The following is a 15,572-nucleotide window of genomic DNA, read 5'->3' as shown; positions in this document are numbered from 1 at the left end:
TATTGTTTGATAACGTGTTAAGTGCTTTTAATGATTATCAAAACGAGTTTTCTAGGCGCGTGTGTACTTTATCGCACTCGACCTAAATGAATGTGAAATTTTCAATGATTTAATGATTGAAACGTTAGTTGTGCATGATGTAAGCCTTTTGGCTGAATTGGGCCCTGCCCTTTGTTACCGATCGACTCGAGCCAGAAGCGGACTCGGTCGGGCGATATGGTGACCCTGGGTGTGAACGTTTGGTATACTCGAGTATTACCTTGTAGGTTGATGGAGCCTGGCCAACGTCCAGGAGGGGGTGAATGAAATGAACGATCGAACGAGGGGTTTACTTACAAAAATGCATTTTCAAATGATTGGAGGAATAAGGGGAATGGCAGGAGAACGAACGAACGAACGAACAAACAAACAAACAAATGGCTCCCTGTGAGCCCGTATCCTTTTAATGTATGTGTTATTATCGCTTTCCATTGTAAATGTTTCTTGAATTATTGATTATCGATGGTTAATGTATTGGCTTTGTTGTTGAATATGTGTTCGGAACCTCACTGAGCTTTTAGCTCACCCCTTTAGTTTTGTTTTCCTTAACAGGGGGATGCGAGCAAGGACGAGAGCCCAGTGTAGGTTAGCCTAGTCTAGTTTTGTGTTTTGTAATGGTTCTCGCCCTAGTGCTTGGCACGGGCTGGATGTATGACGAATTGAGAACCTTTGTATATTCGATATTTGTACTTCCTTTTGAGATAGAAATGTATATAAGTTTCGCTTTAAGTTTTGGATTGTTATTTCATTTGGTCTTGTGGTTTTATTTCGGATTTGATTGAGGTTCGACTGAGTCCCGGCGAGAGCTGGGCAGGTGGTCCGCCGAACCCTCTGGTTCGCCTTAGGGGGAGGTGGGGCTGTCACAACTTCTCCCATTCAACTCTCTCACTTATTGAACTTAACAAAAGTTAGTGCTCTTTCAAGGTTTGCAAAACTATTATCAGGTGTTTTCTGTGAGACCCCGTAATTTTCCCATTTTCTAGGTTTTATTATATTCAATGGCATGTTTTTCTGCATTTTCGTTATCAGGAAAATTTCTAGATAATTTTTATGAGTAAATATAGTTTTTAGGTGATTTTTCTAGTATCGGTTAGATTTTGAGAAATTAAGAACGTATATCGGACGTGGGACCCGCTAGTGCGGAAAGTTCAGTTAAATTCGGCCAATTAGGTTAAGTTTTGGATACTGGGTTTAATTTACCGGGTGTTAAGAGATAATTAGAGGTTACCAAGTGAATTGGTGCGAGAGGAACAAAGAGATAGAGATGCATTTAATGAAGTGACAAGTGTCACATGGAGAATAAGTCTTGAGTTATGACTACTATTCATCCTTTTAATGAGACATCGCTCCAATCGACTTATACTTTGTTTATGGTTCTGAGTCGACATGAAAGGTACCTCCCACCCGAATCGGTGTGGTACATATTATCGCTCAGAGAGCCGATTATTTGTTTAGGATTTTGAGTCGACATGAGAGGTACCTTCCACTCAAATTGGTGTGGTACATGCTATCGCTCAGGGAACCGATTATAGCATTGAGACGGTACGAGAGGCACCTCCCACCTAGATTGGTGTGGTACATGCATCCGCTCAGAGCTTATGAGTTAAACATGTTTATGAACAGTTACCGATCATATGTATTCAAGCAACAAGTATCGAATAATTAAAAGAAAGAGAGGACGAGGGCATCCCCACAAGTATACACATAAGTCGAGGAGGTTCACTCCACTCGACATCACAACACAAATATGGTTTGCAATAGCAACACTTCACGCAATTCGAATATCTATTCACATAGCACAATTCAATTGTAATATCCCTTAAAGGAGAACGAGCGCGATAAAGTACACACTCGTCTCGACAAGTTTACGTATCATGTATAACACTTGTACAATTCACATTTCAATCACATAAGCATTTAACATGCACTTGACACTCACCAAATCAAAATAAGGGAGTAAGTACAAAAGGCCTTTAGTAGTCGGCTCCGGGATTCTCTTCAAGATCCTCTTAAGCGACTGAGCAAATAACAATTAACAATCACTTATAATTACTTACAAACTCCGTGCCAAACAAGGAAGAATGTACGTTCATTTTCAAACTAATACAATGTTTCAAAAAGCCTCAATATCTCAAAATTGAGATTCAAAAGTGGGGGTTTAATAATACAAGAGAAACTGATTTCCTCCATGAAATCAAGTTGAAAACGATCAATCAATATCGAGAAGGAGCAATGAGTTCTCAAAAACTCATTTCATACAAAATCAAGAAATTTCAGTTTTGCACGACAATTTTTGGAAAATCGAATCTTGCACTCCGTAGGTCTAAAATTGGAAAACTTGGTACCGTTGGAAACTAGATCTAAAGTACTAAAAGTCCCTAGAAGATACTTTTCCAAAATCCTAAACGGATGACATTCAATTTTTAGCCCAAAGTGGCTGACCTGAACAAGCGAGACAGTTTCAGTAATGTTTTTTGGCAAACTTTGGACATTTGGCAAAATTCACAGAAAATGAAATAGCCTCTGAAATTTGTAACACCATAAGAGCTCCTAACAAAGTTTCAAACAGGACAAACGAAACTAAATTAGGAGTTTTGAGCATCGAGATACAATAGTCCAAAGTCGGCTGGAATTTGAACACTAATCAAGAATTTTCCAGATTTGAAAAGCAAACTTTGGGACATCATTTTGGTTTCAAAATGGTCTTAACACCAAATTTGGTACACTTAAACCTCCATATTAGGACTACTTCTCTATCAAATTTCATGTGAAAACTCGAACGGGAAGGTTGTTAACAAAACTACCAAAGTTCAAGAAATTTCCAAGACAAATTTGTCTTCTTGTTTTCTTTTCCTTTTCAAACACTTTGCACCATGAAATCAGTCCCATTTTGGTTCATTTATGAAACCAAGGTCCAAGAAACATTTCATAAGCAATTGATAGTTGGTTGACATCAAAATTTCAAAATACAACCTCTCACAAGCAACCAAATCAGTCGGCCAGCCAAAAGAAGGATTTTTCAGTTTTGTTGCAGTTTGGAAATAGAACCATATCTCACTCAATACAACTTGGAATTGAGAATGGTTGGTGGAGTTGGAAAATAGAATCATAAAGCTACATTTCATCAGAACAAATCATTTTCAAAATCAATTCCTAAGTGAGAGAAACTAGAGCCACAAAATGCAACTTCTACCTTTGTCTCGGATAGGCCAACAGAAAAGGGCAGTAAATTTGCCGACTCACTACGGCTCACTCATTTTGAACTAGACAGTGAATTTTATTCTGTTGGAAATCTACAAATGTCTAGTTTCAAATGCCGCAAATGGTACTCGATTTCAACGTCTGTACAAAAAGATATGTTCGATCAAAGGGACCGTTCAAGCTGCCAGAACACATTTTCCAGGTTTCTTCACATTTCGAAATTTGAAGTTTTGCTCAACCAATTCAAATGATTTTTGGCAGAAACTTTCTACACACCATATACAACATATATACATCAGTTTCACAGTCATTTGAGCATAAAAAATTCGAAATAAAGGCACGGTAAAAACAGGACAGATTCGGCCATCACCCAAATGCAATCTTCCTTCGATTTTTCCGTCGTTTCTAACCATAATCTTTTCATCTACACACATAACAATCACATTCAAGCATTTACACCTCAAGCGCGCTACCTAGAGGTCACCACAAGGCTGCTAGCCTAACATTTAAAAGCAAGAAAGTAAACTCCTCAAGTCCGCTAGCCTAATGCATGTGTAGGGTTCAAACCCTTGCAATAACAACCATAAATCTTGAATCAAATGAAGAGATGAGGTGAGTTGTTTGTTACCTCCTTAGCTCTTGAAGAACCAGAATTTTTCACCACTAAAACTCCCAAGAATCACTAAAAGATGAAGTCCTCCACCAAGATTAAGTAAATCTCTAAGTAGTTAGAAGATTGGATGGTGTTTTGGTGCAAGATTTGAGCAAGACAAGAAGAGGTTTTCTTTCCTTCTTTTCCCTTGGAGGTTCGGCCAAGCTTGAGGAGAGGAGAGAGAGAGTATGGCTGATGAATGAAGATTCCCTTGGAAGCTTAAGTATTTTGTGGTTATAATTTGTACAAAAGTCAACTATGAATAGTACTCGCGCGCCGCGTTTCGTATCCGTTTTCTCTCGGGTTTGTTTCACCTGTGCACTAAACCTCCAATGTAATTCCTTTAATACTATAATTATTCACTCTTAGTAGTCTAGTATTAGTTTCTTAAGTCTCCACTTGGCCTTTCCGGCTCGATATACGCGAACTTCCAATTCGCGCGCGATAAAGTAAAACTTAAAAGAAATTCTTGTAACGACAATATAATTAACTAACTCTAGGGTAAATAATTATAAAAATAACTATTTTAAGAATTAAACATGAGTCCTCAAATCTCCAAGATCATTGCACTCTCGGATCAAATATTGCCTCGAAAAACGTGTATTTGCTATTTCTCGCTAAACGAGCCGTAGATAAATTAAATTCAGGAACGAAACGTTTTAAAAATATAAAAGAGACATTTTTGCATACAATGGGTTTTAAAATGAATGAAATAAATTATTCGAAGTAAACGGGTGAATAAATAATTAATTAAGCCATTAAAATAATATAAAAGTAGGAAAAAAAAAATCTGGGTCCTCACAGGGTCGCCCAACCCCACGTCCTCCACGGCCATTCATAGTTTTAAGTATGTCTAAATACAAACTAAGAACAATTATGCGAGGAAACACTTAAAACAAAAAAAAAAAACTACGTGAAAAACATTTGAAATAAAAACAACTAGCATATATTAACATTTCAAGGTTCGTACAATTAGCAAGTCATGGGGCATTTACAAAAATATAATACACAGGTGCCAGAAAAGTACCTTTAGTCATGCACGTCAAAAGTAAATTCAAGTGTTTCAAAAGTAGACCACACAGTTAAGCAAAATACAATGGCCTTTGAACTAGCACCACCCCAGCTATTCCTAACTACAAAAGTCAAAAGATTTATCACCCCTAGTCTAATCCTCTGCAGGACCGTCAGGCGGGGCCTCTTCCTCAGGGTCCTCCTTCGGATCCTCCTCAGGAGTGCCCTGAGGAACCGGGTTCTGAATAACGTCCAACACCTCATCAATCAACATAGAGGTGTCGGCTAGAATCCCGGCGGCCCGATCACGGACCTCCTCGACTACCCTAGTCAGTCGAGCTCTAGTCCTCTGAAACTCATCACGGGCGGCCTCAGTCCTAGCCTGCTTATCTACCACCGTCCTCTCAAGCTCAACAATCCTAGCACCCTGAGCATCCACCATGGCGCTCAGCTCCTCTATCTCCTGGAGTAAAGCTCGGTTGGTATTCACCAACTGATGACGCTCATCATCAAGGGACAGTACCAGGTCATTAGGGTACGCGTGTGTTGCCCTACAGGGACAACGGGGAAACCTAGAAGAGGGCGAAAATCGAATACGAGCTCCTCCACCAAGTGCTCGATAGAAGATAGGCCTAAGGGGTTCCACGTGGCCATTAGTGTGTCCATTACCATTAGTAGCATGACTCCCATTTCCATTCTCCATCTCTACAAAACAACCACAATTTCCAAGTTAAAAACTTAAAGTTACTAACTCGTTCAAACATCATCTTAAGGTATACTAAAATTATCTCATTCCTATCCTCAAGGGTAAAATCTCTAACACATACCCAAATAGATCTCTAAACCTAGGCATTAAATTTCATCCCTACAAGTAATCACTTAACCTTCAAACTAGTCCCACAGTCCGGCATCTTAAACTTTTAAATCTAAGATACACTACAAAGATCTGGAGCATAAGCTCTGATACCAACTATGACGCCCCCACTTCTCCCTAAGGCGAACCAAAGGGTCGTATCGGCAGGACGCCTGCCCAGCTCTCGTCAGAACTCAGTACAATTCCTGTTCAAACTTAAAGGATAACGACTAATAACGAAAGTCGAAATAAAGACAAGAAGTCATTTCCATACACGAATATTCAATCTTACATCACAAGTGTTCAAAATACATCAACTTCCCCAAAATATACAACTTCCAAAAGTCGTCTAATTAAATACATTTAATACCCTAATCAGAAGATCATCGAGTCGGGTTCTCCACAATTCCTTCCATTCCAACCCCTGTTAAGGAAAACAAAGCTAATGGGATGAGCTAACACTCAGTGAGGCCCAGAAAATCATGCAAGCATGTAATTCAAGTAGCAATAAACTCATACGAGAAATAAAGCTATAACATTCAAGTAATTCACAAAATAACACAAATCACACTTGATAAGAATACGGGAGTTCTTAGGAACTAAGTTCCACTTGCTTTGCCGAGTCTCGATCATGTACCTCCGCGTGATAACACTCCGTCATCCGGGTAGGTATTTTTAGTCCGTAGAACACCGCTTTATTTCACGAATCCCGTTCACCGTTACACCCCCTGTTCCGGGCCCGCTCATCATTTAAAAGGCGATACTACTCGAGTATGCCAAGCGAGATCTCTCAAATAGATCAAACTTTACGAATATCTCATGGTTCACCAAGCTTCCCGACCAAGCCCATGCCGGCTCGAGTCGCAAGGTTAGCCTATGAGTTTGGGCGTCCCCCGAATACGAATACGGATACGAATACGAATATAAGTCGATGAGCAGCGCTCCAATCGACGATTCCAAATACGAATCACGAATACGAATCACAACCATACGAATATAAGTCGATGAGACAACGCTCCAATCGATGGTTTCAAGTATGATGCACATAGCCAAATTCAAATAAAATTTTCATTTGAAAGAGAACAAGTGCGATAAAGTACACACTCGATTCAAAAATTCCAATTTCACATAATTGATGTGTAGACACCAAATTTTTCTTTAGCCTTATTTTTCATTACTTTTTTTTAGTTGTTATTAATAATTATCTAGCTGTACTTATTAATATCATGGGTTTCGTTTTTAGACATCTTTTTATGCATTTTGGATATCAATTTGTTTTTAATTTAGGTTTATTTATTTTATTTTATTTTATTATCCATTTTGCTCATTAGTCATTTAATTTTTATTTTAAAAGTTTTAATATTAAACTTTATACAAAAATATAATAAGGGAAATGTGTGAAATAGGTGGAAATTTGCATGCTAGACAAGTGGAGAATATGCAATAGGGACAAGTGTCCATTTTTGTCTTGGACAACACATTATCTAGATGGTGAGGTGTCTAGACACTTGTAGGATAGGGATTTTTTGGAAAAAAGAAAACAAAAAAGGAAAAAGCTAGAAAAATGGAAAAAAGGAAATAAGCAAGGGGAGTAGTTGACGGCTGAAGAAAATAAGGGAAGGGAGGACCGGAACAAAAAAAATGAGGAAAAGCTAAGGAAAAAGCTGAGGGCGGCTAGGGTTCTGGACAAGAAAACTAGGGGCAAGAAAGATCCTACGGAAAACTAAGGGAAGGAGACGTGCTAGAGGAAAAGAGAGGAAAAACAGTGGAGAAAAACCTGAGGGAGTTGTGACGTCTAAAAAGGGAGAGCTTTGGGAGTTTTGAGGGGGCCGGATGAAGCAAGAAAGTGGGCGGCTAGGGGAACCGAGGAGAGCTTGAGAGGGATGGGTGGCTGAGTAAGGAGAAAAGAGGGAACTTTGGGCCGAGGGAAAAGAAACAACCGAGGGAGAGTCCGAGAGTAGAGTGGAGCGACGGCTGAGTTGGGAAGAAAGAAAACCAGAACCAGAAACAATTTTCTGCAAAAAAAATTTCATCCGAGCGGGCTGGTTTTCGGCACAGCTCGCAGCATGATTATCCCCTTTTCTGATTGCTCAATTGGAGTAGATTTCAGTTTCTGCACACATTAGGTAGTTAATAGAAGAAGCTTTGTTCAGATTACTTTCACAAACAACGTTGGGAAGGCTCCCAAATTCAGCTCCAAAATCCACAGCTCGGTTTCACTGGTGCGGATTCGAAACCGCAAAGGGACGACTGCAGCAGTTCGTTCACGGCGTTTTCTGTCCAGATTTTGATCCAAAAAGCTTGGTCAGGTACTCTCCTAGCCTAATGTCTCGATTATTTTCATTTTCATTCATTGTTAGTGTGACAGCCCCACCTCACCCTAAGGCGAACCAAAGGGTTCGGTGGACCGCCTGCCCAGCTCTCGCCGGGACTCAGTCGATCACTTCCATCCTCGAGCAAAACCAGATCCAGCCCATACGAAAAATGTAGCAATGATCCAAAAACTTAAACGAAACTTATATACATTACGATCTCAAAAGAAGTACAACCGTCGAATATACAAAGGTTCCAAATCCACAATACAACCAGCCCGTGCCAAGCACTAAGGCGAGAACCATTACAAGAAAAATCAAAAGTTAGACCAGCTAGTCTATACAGAGCTCTCGTCCTTGTTCGCCTTCCCCTGTTAAGGAAAACAAAGCTAAAGGGATAAGCTAAAAGCTCAGTGAGGTTCCGAACAGGTAATTAAACAACAACGCCAATACATAAACCATCAATAATCAATAATTCAAGAAACATTTAGCATGGAAAACAATAAGAACACATACATTAAAAGGATACGGGCTCACAAGGAGCCAAATATTCCCGCGCTCGCTCGTTCCCCTGACATTTCCTCCTTCCTCCTTCAATCTTTTAAAGATACATTTTTTTTCTTTTGTAAATAAAACCCGCGCTTCATTTAATCATTCATTTCATTCACCCCCTTCCCAGCCATTGGCCGGGCTCCACCAGACTTCAAGGTAATACTCGAGTATACCCAAAACGTTCACCCAGGTCACCTAATCGCCCGACCGAGTCTGCTTCTGGCTCGAGTCGATCGGTAACAAGGGGCAATGGCCAGTTCAGCCAAAAAGGCTTACATTCATGCGCAACTAGTATTTCAATCATTAAATCCTTGAAAATTGCACAGTTATTTAGGTCGAGTGCGATAAAGTACACACTCGCCTATAAAGCTCGTTTTGGAAATTGGAAATCATTAAAAGCATTTAACACGTTATCACTCAAGAATACAAGTTATGAAGTCAAGGAGCATTTAACAAACAAGGAACACTCACCTAACTATGCAAAATAATGTGCAAAATATCCTTCTGGATAGAATCCTTAATCACCGAGAAAACCTAAGATTCAACAAGAAAGAATATAGCACAGCCAATTAGGTGAAATCGAAGAAACCCAATAAATGATGAGTAAAATGCATAAAAATGACTTTAAAGCGAAACGGGGCATTTGGACTGATGGACGGAAATATCTAGCGTTTCATAAACCAAACGCAAAGCTAAACTAAAAGGGTTATAAAATTTTGCGGCAAAAAGCACTTGGACCAAAACTAGCCTTCAAGTAAAAATTTCGGCAGCAAATCCCTTGTTTTTACCTATTTTCCAGCCATTAATGGCTTCATTATTTCCTCAAATCAGTCCCAACATCTTACACAAAATAATCTCATTTCCAAAAGCCGTTCACTAGGCTTAAAGTCATTCAAGTACGGGATTTAGTTAGGAAAATGACCGAAAATAAAAGTCAAGCCCTAAAATATTCCCATAAGCACAATAAGACTCGAATACAAGTCATAAACCAATGCCAAATACTACCGAAAGAGGGTTCCATAAGCATACAGAAGCATTAGAGGAAACCAGAAAAATCCGGAAAAGATTTAGCTTTACCCCTGAAAAAAAAACAGTTTTTGACCTCATTTTGCGGTAATAGCACCAAAGGCACTACGATTGTCGGATGAAGGTGTAAAACCCAGCGTTTCGAAGCTAATAAATAGGATTACAATGTTCCAGAAGGAAACTCTGTCCAATTTCGAGTGCAACCTGGTCAAAAATGCAAAATACTACACCAGAACCGGAAAAACAGATTCACAAATCGCATTCTGGTGCAAACATCATAAAATAGGCTACCTAAGTCCAAATCCAGAAATTCCAAAGCCACTCGAAAGCTTAGAAACAGGGATACATTTAATAAGAAGACCTCAACCACCAATTCCATAGAAATTCCAGCCAAAACAACCAATTACAGGCGCAATTCTTACATTCGGATAAAACCAGGACAGCAAGGGTAATTTCGAATTTTCTCATTCTACGCTACTCCGATTGACCTGAAATTTTTCAGGAACCTCTAAAATGTCATTCCCTACAACTTTCATGTTTTAAGCCAATGCCAATTCGGCCTCTAACTAGGAGCTACAAAACCAGGCAGAATGTTATTCACAAAAACCCTAACTTGTCAATTTTTCTTCCAAACAGAAATTGGTTGTAATTACCCACTTTTTCCACCTCCTAGAGTCATTATATACCATTTCCAATCATCATAGATAGCCACACAATCATGTTCATATTAAAACAGAAAAATCACCAATAAATAGAAAACTTCACTAATTCAACCACAAATCAAGATGTAATCCATAATATTGCACCTTATACTACCACTAATCACAAATTAAGCATCATTAGAGGGAGGAAAGGAGTAATCCATCACTCACCTTGGTAAAACAAGAGAGAGAGCAATTAACCACCTTAGCTTGCCAAACAACTTCACCAAACAACTCACCAACACTTCCTTAAGGATTTCTATGGAACAAAAACATGAGTAGATGATTGTGTGATTGGATTTGAGCAAGAGGACTTCAAGAAATTGGAGAGGTTCTTTCTTTCTTCTTGAGAGAGAGGGCCGGCCACTAGAAGAGAAGAAAATGGGAAATTTTGGCAATATTTTGTGATTTATTTGGTCAATTAGAAAAGGTGAATATTGGTCTTACTTAAGACCCAATCCTATGGTGACACTTGTCACCTTCATCAATGCTTGCCTAACTTTTGTCTCTCTTATACCAATCCACTTAGCATCCTCTACTTATCTCTTAACACCCGGTAAATTAATTCCAGTATCCAAAACTTAACCTAGTTGGTCGAATCTTTCCGAACTTTTCGCACTAGTGGGTCCCACGTCCGGTATACGCTCTTCATTTCTCAAAAACTACCCGATACTAGAAAAATCATCCAAAAATTATATCTGCTCTTTAACAATATCTAGAATTTTTTTCTAATCACGAAAATGCAGAAAACAAGCCATGAAAAATAATAAAACCTAGAAAATGGGAAAAATTACGGGTTCTCACAGTTAGGTTGTCGCTTTGAGGTCCTGATTCGTTTGCTGTTTATTCTTGCTGTTTCTGTTCATTTCTGTTCGCATGTTCACTGATGCTAAGAAAAGGGCTTTCGATGGTTGGATTTTATCAAAGCTGTAGACTCGTTTGACAGTTTATAGTTTAATGGTTTGGCTGAAGTGTGTTTAACTTTTGACTGTTTTAGTTCTCGGCTGATTGCATGTTCTTCCATTTCTGTTCTCCGCATGACCTTCAATGGCTTGTCTCCTGCATTTTTGTGTTGTGTCTTGGAGTTTAATGGATTGGGGTTAATGAATTTGATGATTTGGTTTGAGATGACCTGAGTTGCCTCGGTTGTAATGGTTTAAGATTGTAGAAACCAGTAAGAATGAAAACTGTCTACGTCTGGGCTGACTGAAAAATTGCAGCAAAGCTTCTGTTTCCAGATTTGCATGCTTTTCCCTTTTTTACAAATCACCAATCTCGCCCAGATTATGTTAGCTAAATGGTTTGAGATTTCTGTCGAGTTTCTTTTTCTGATTAATGAAACCATGAGCTTTGATTGAGTGTGTATGTGCATTCATTCGCTGGATAAGTACAGAATGTTCCTTAAATGTTGCAAATGTTTGGTTAAGAAATTTGCTACACCATTTTACTTGGAAGTTCTCTCGGATTTCCATATTTTTCTTCTAAGTTTTGTTCGTTGGATGTGGAAGTTATTTGGTTTGCTGTTTAGATCAGAGTGTGGATGTTTAGATGAATGTTTGTCTGGGACATGAGCTTGGAAACAAGAATGCAGCAGGCTTCACTTTCGGTTGCTGAAATTTTCGATTGTTTGAACTACTTAATTTGCTTGTTATTTGAAATGCTTTTGAGAGGTGTTTAACATGGTCTTGAGTGGAGTTGATTCGAAGTTTTACATGAATTTTGTTTTGCCGAAAGTTTACATGCAAGGATAGAAAGTCACAGCTGAAAATTGCAGAAGCAAAGCTTCTTCGTAGCTTGCATGAATTTGCATGAAAAGAACTTCCAATAATTGCCTTTTTACCCCTTGATTTCTATTAATGCTATTATGGCCCAAACAATTGGAAAAATTAATCAAATTGACTCCTCAAAATACTTTAGTTTTTACAATTAAGTCATTACTTGTTAATTCCTTAAACATGGATTATTCACCTTCCTTTAAGTGTCTTTGGTTGATCCAATTTCATGCTTATTCCCATTTTGTTCGATTATTTTTTTTATTAAAGTGATGCCTTGATTCTTTTATTATTTTGGAGGGTAAATAAGTAATTCCACTCCATTAGGGCTCCAACTTCAGGGAGGTACACTCTATCCCTTATTTTTCATTTTATTTGACCCTACGTGCTTTATGTGACTTTATGTATTTAATAGCGTGCCTTTTGAATGCTTTTATTTATTTGCTTTATTTGTTCTAATTGTGTATATTTATTTTATTTTAAATTTTGATTATTTGAAAGGCATTAAATGCCGAGTTGTAATAGTTAGGGGTTTGTTCGTTTATTATTTTCTTTTTATTCATCCCCCATTAGATTGTAGTAGGGCGTCCCCCTAATGTAATAGATAGGTTTTGTTTGCTTTCTTTGCTTGATGTGATTTGCATGCTTATGTGCTATATGTTACCGCTTTCTTAGGACGTGCATCTAGATATCATGCCTATGTGCTATGTGTTTTATGTGATTTATGTGTTTATTTGCTTTATTATGCTTTATTTGATTTCTTAGACTGTAATAAATGCATGTTATCACGCTAGTCCAATGCTAGCTGTGATCCCTGTCTCGATACCACACTAGTCCAATGCTAGTTGTGGTTCCTATTGTCCGATTTCTCACTAGTCTAATGTTAGTGAGAAAATAGAAATAAGGGCTAGTCCAACGCTAGACCCTTAGGAACCATCCGCACGTTAGATCATGATTGTGTGATAACATCACTTCATCTCATGCATATCTTTACTTTCTAGGGCCTTTCTACCATATTGCATGACACTTCCCTTATATATGTATATCCCTTCCTCCATATTTTCCCTTATATGTACATTACTTGCCCCCCTTTTGTATGAAACATGACATTAGACTTGCATTTCATCTAAGCATTAGAATTAGGTTAGATCATTTGCTTGATTAGATAGGTACACCCCTGGAATATGGGATATGGACGAGTTTGGCTTTTTCTAGCCTTAGCACGCTCGTATTCCCTCTATTAAAGGGAAAATTGAGTCACGAACATTAGTCCCCCGCACCCGTTATGATGCATCCCTTTAGGTCATGTATATTTGTACATACTTTTATTTTCGTATTTTCTCTTTGAGTCTCATATTTTTTGCACAATTCGTGACTTATTCGAAATAATCACTTTGGGCATCGCAAGTAATGCGATTTGCATCAATTAAAATTCGAAGAGATATTTTGACCCCTCGATACCCTCTTAGGTCTAGGGTTTGCATCCATATAGTACATCCAAATGTGATAAATTTTTTAGGTTAAAATTAAGAAAATCTTTGACTAAATCACGCAACTAGCCTTGGCTAGGTTGAAAGGGTGCCTTGGATTTTTATCCTTGCCTTCCCTTTCTTCAAATGTGACTCCCGAATCTTTTTCTCTGATTTTCATAGATTTGGAGTCGTTTAAAAGGGGTTTTTCTATTTTTTCTTTAAAAAATTCATTTTTTTATGTGACTTGGTACACCTTAACTCAATACCAAGTGGCGACTCCAATTTTTATTTCAAAAACCATTTTTAAACTATAATTTGGGCTCAAATCGTCGCACTTTCAAACCCCATTTAGGACCATTTTCTTTTTAAATCAAAAATCATTTTTTTCAATCAAAAAATTGAATTAAAATTTCATTTTTCTAAGCTCGTTATTTATCATTTATTTATTTTATAAAAAATGGGGCGCGACATGATGCAAAGCAATTCACGTATTTAACCACATAACATGCACTTGATACTCACAAAGTCAAAAGTGAGCGAAGAGTCTTTAATGATTCGTTTCGGGATTCTCTTTGAGATCCTCTTGAGCACCTGGAAATATAACAAGTACTTTCACTCATAACCGTTGTTATTCTTGGTTTTGATGATCACAAAAGTTCGTTTATACTGACCAAGATTGATCAGGCCTGATGGAACAAGGAAAGCATATGTTTGATTGACTCCAGTCTACGATGCTTTGGATGTGGCAAACAAGATTGAAATAATATAAACGAATTTATCAATATCAAGAAAAGAAGTCCAGTTCCCAAAATTGCATTTTTTTTAAGAAATCGGCAAATTTTCAGCTTTGCAGATCAAAATTAGAAAAATCAGATCTTGCACTCAGTAAGTCCAAAATTGGAAAACTTTATACCGTTGGAATCTTGTTCGAAGTACTAAAAGTTCCTAGAAGACACCTTTCCAAGATTCCTAATGGAAGGCATTCATTTTTCAGCTCAAAGTGGCTGATTTGAGTAAGCAAGACAGATTCAGTCTTGTTTTTCGGCAAACTTTGGAAATTCGGCAAAATTTACAGAAAGTAAACTAGCCTTTGAAATTTATAAAACAATATGAGTTCCAAAGAGGACAAACGAAACTAAATTCGGAGTTTTGAGCGTCAAGATATAGCAGCTCAAAGTCGGCTGAAAATTTCTCACTGATCAAGAGTTTCCAGATTTGAAACACAAATTTTGGGACTTCAGTTGAGTATCGAAATGGTCTTAGAATAACACCAATTTTGGTACACTAAAACTTTCATATGAGGACTACTTCCCTATCAAATTTCACAGAAAAATTCGCACGGGAAGGCAGTTAACAAAGTCACCAAATTTCGGAAGATTTCCAAAGTAATTCTGCCTTCTTGCTTTTATTTCTTTTTCCAAACATTTTGCACCATGAAATCAGTCCCATTCTACTTCATTTTTAAGACCAAGGGTCCATAAACATTTCATAAGCAATTGGTAGTTGGTTGACATAAAAACTTCGAAATAAAGCATCCCACAAACAATTAAACTAGTCAGCCAGCAAAAGGAAGGGTTTTCCAGCTTTGTCGCAGTTTGAAAATTTGACCATATCTCACTCAATACAACTTGAAATTGAGAATGGTTGGTGGCATTGAAAACTAGATTCAAAAGGCTACATTTCATCAGAACAGGTCATTTTAAAATCAGTTCATAGGTAGTCCGAATTCAAGTGACAAGTTGCAGCTTCCCATTGCTATTCGAACAGAACAGGCAACTTTGGTGAACCACTACGGATCACTCAGTTCATACTAGATGGTGAATTTTATACCGTTGGAAAGCTAAATATGTCTAATTTCAAATGCCACAAACGGCACTCGATTTTGACATCTGTACAAAGAGATATGTTCGATTAAAGAGACACTGTTCGAATGCCCCGAACACATTTTCCAGATTTCTTCTCATTTCGAAAATTCAAGTTT

The sequence above is a fragment of the Coffea eugenioides genome, unplaced genomic scaffold, assembly GCF_003713205.1.
Source record: "Coffea eugenioides isolate CCC68of unplaced genomic scaffold, Ceug_1.0 ScVebR1_2650;HRSCAF=3718, whole genome shotgun sequence".
Lineage (NCBI taxonomy): Eukaryota > Viridiplantae > Streptophyta > Magnoliopsida > Gentianales > Rubiaceae > Coffea > Coffea eugenioides.
The sequence above is the reverse complement of the archived record's forward strand: the minus strand, read 5'-3'. Positions refer to the sequence as shown.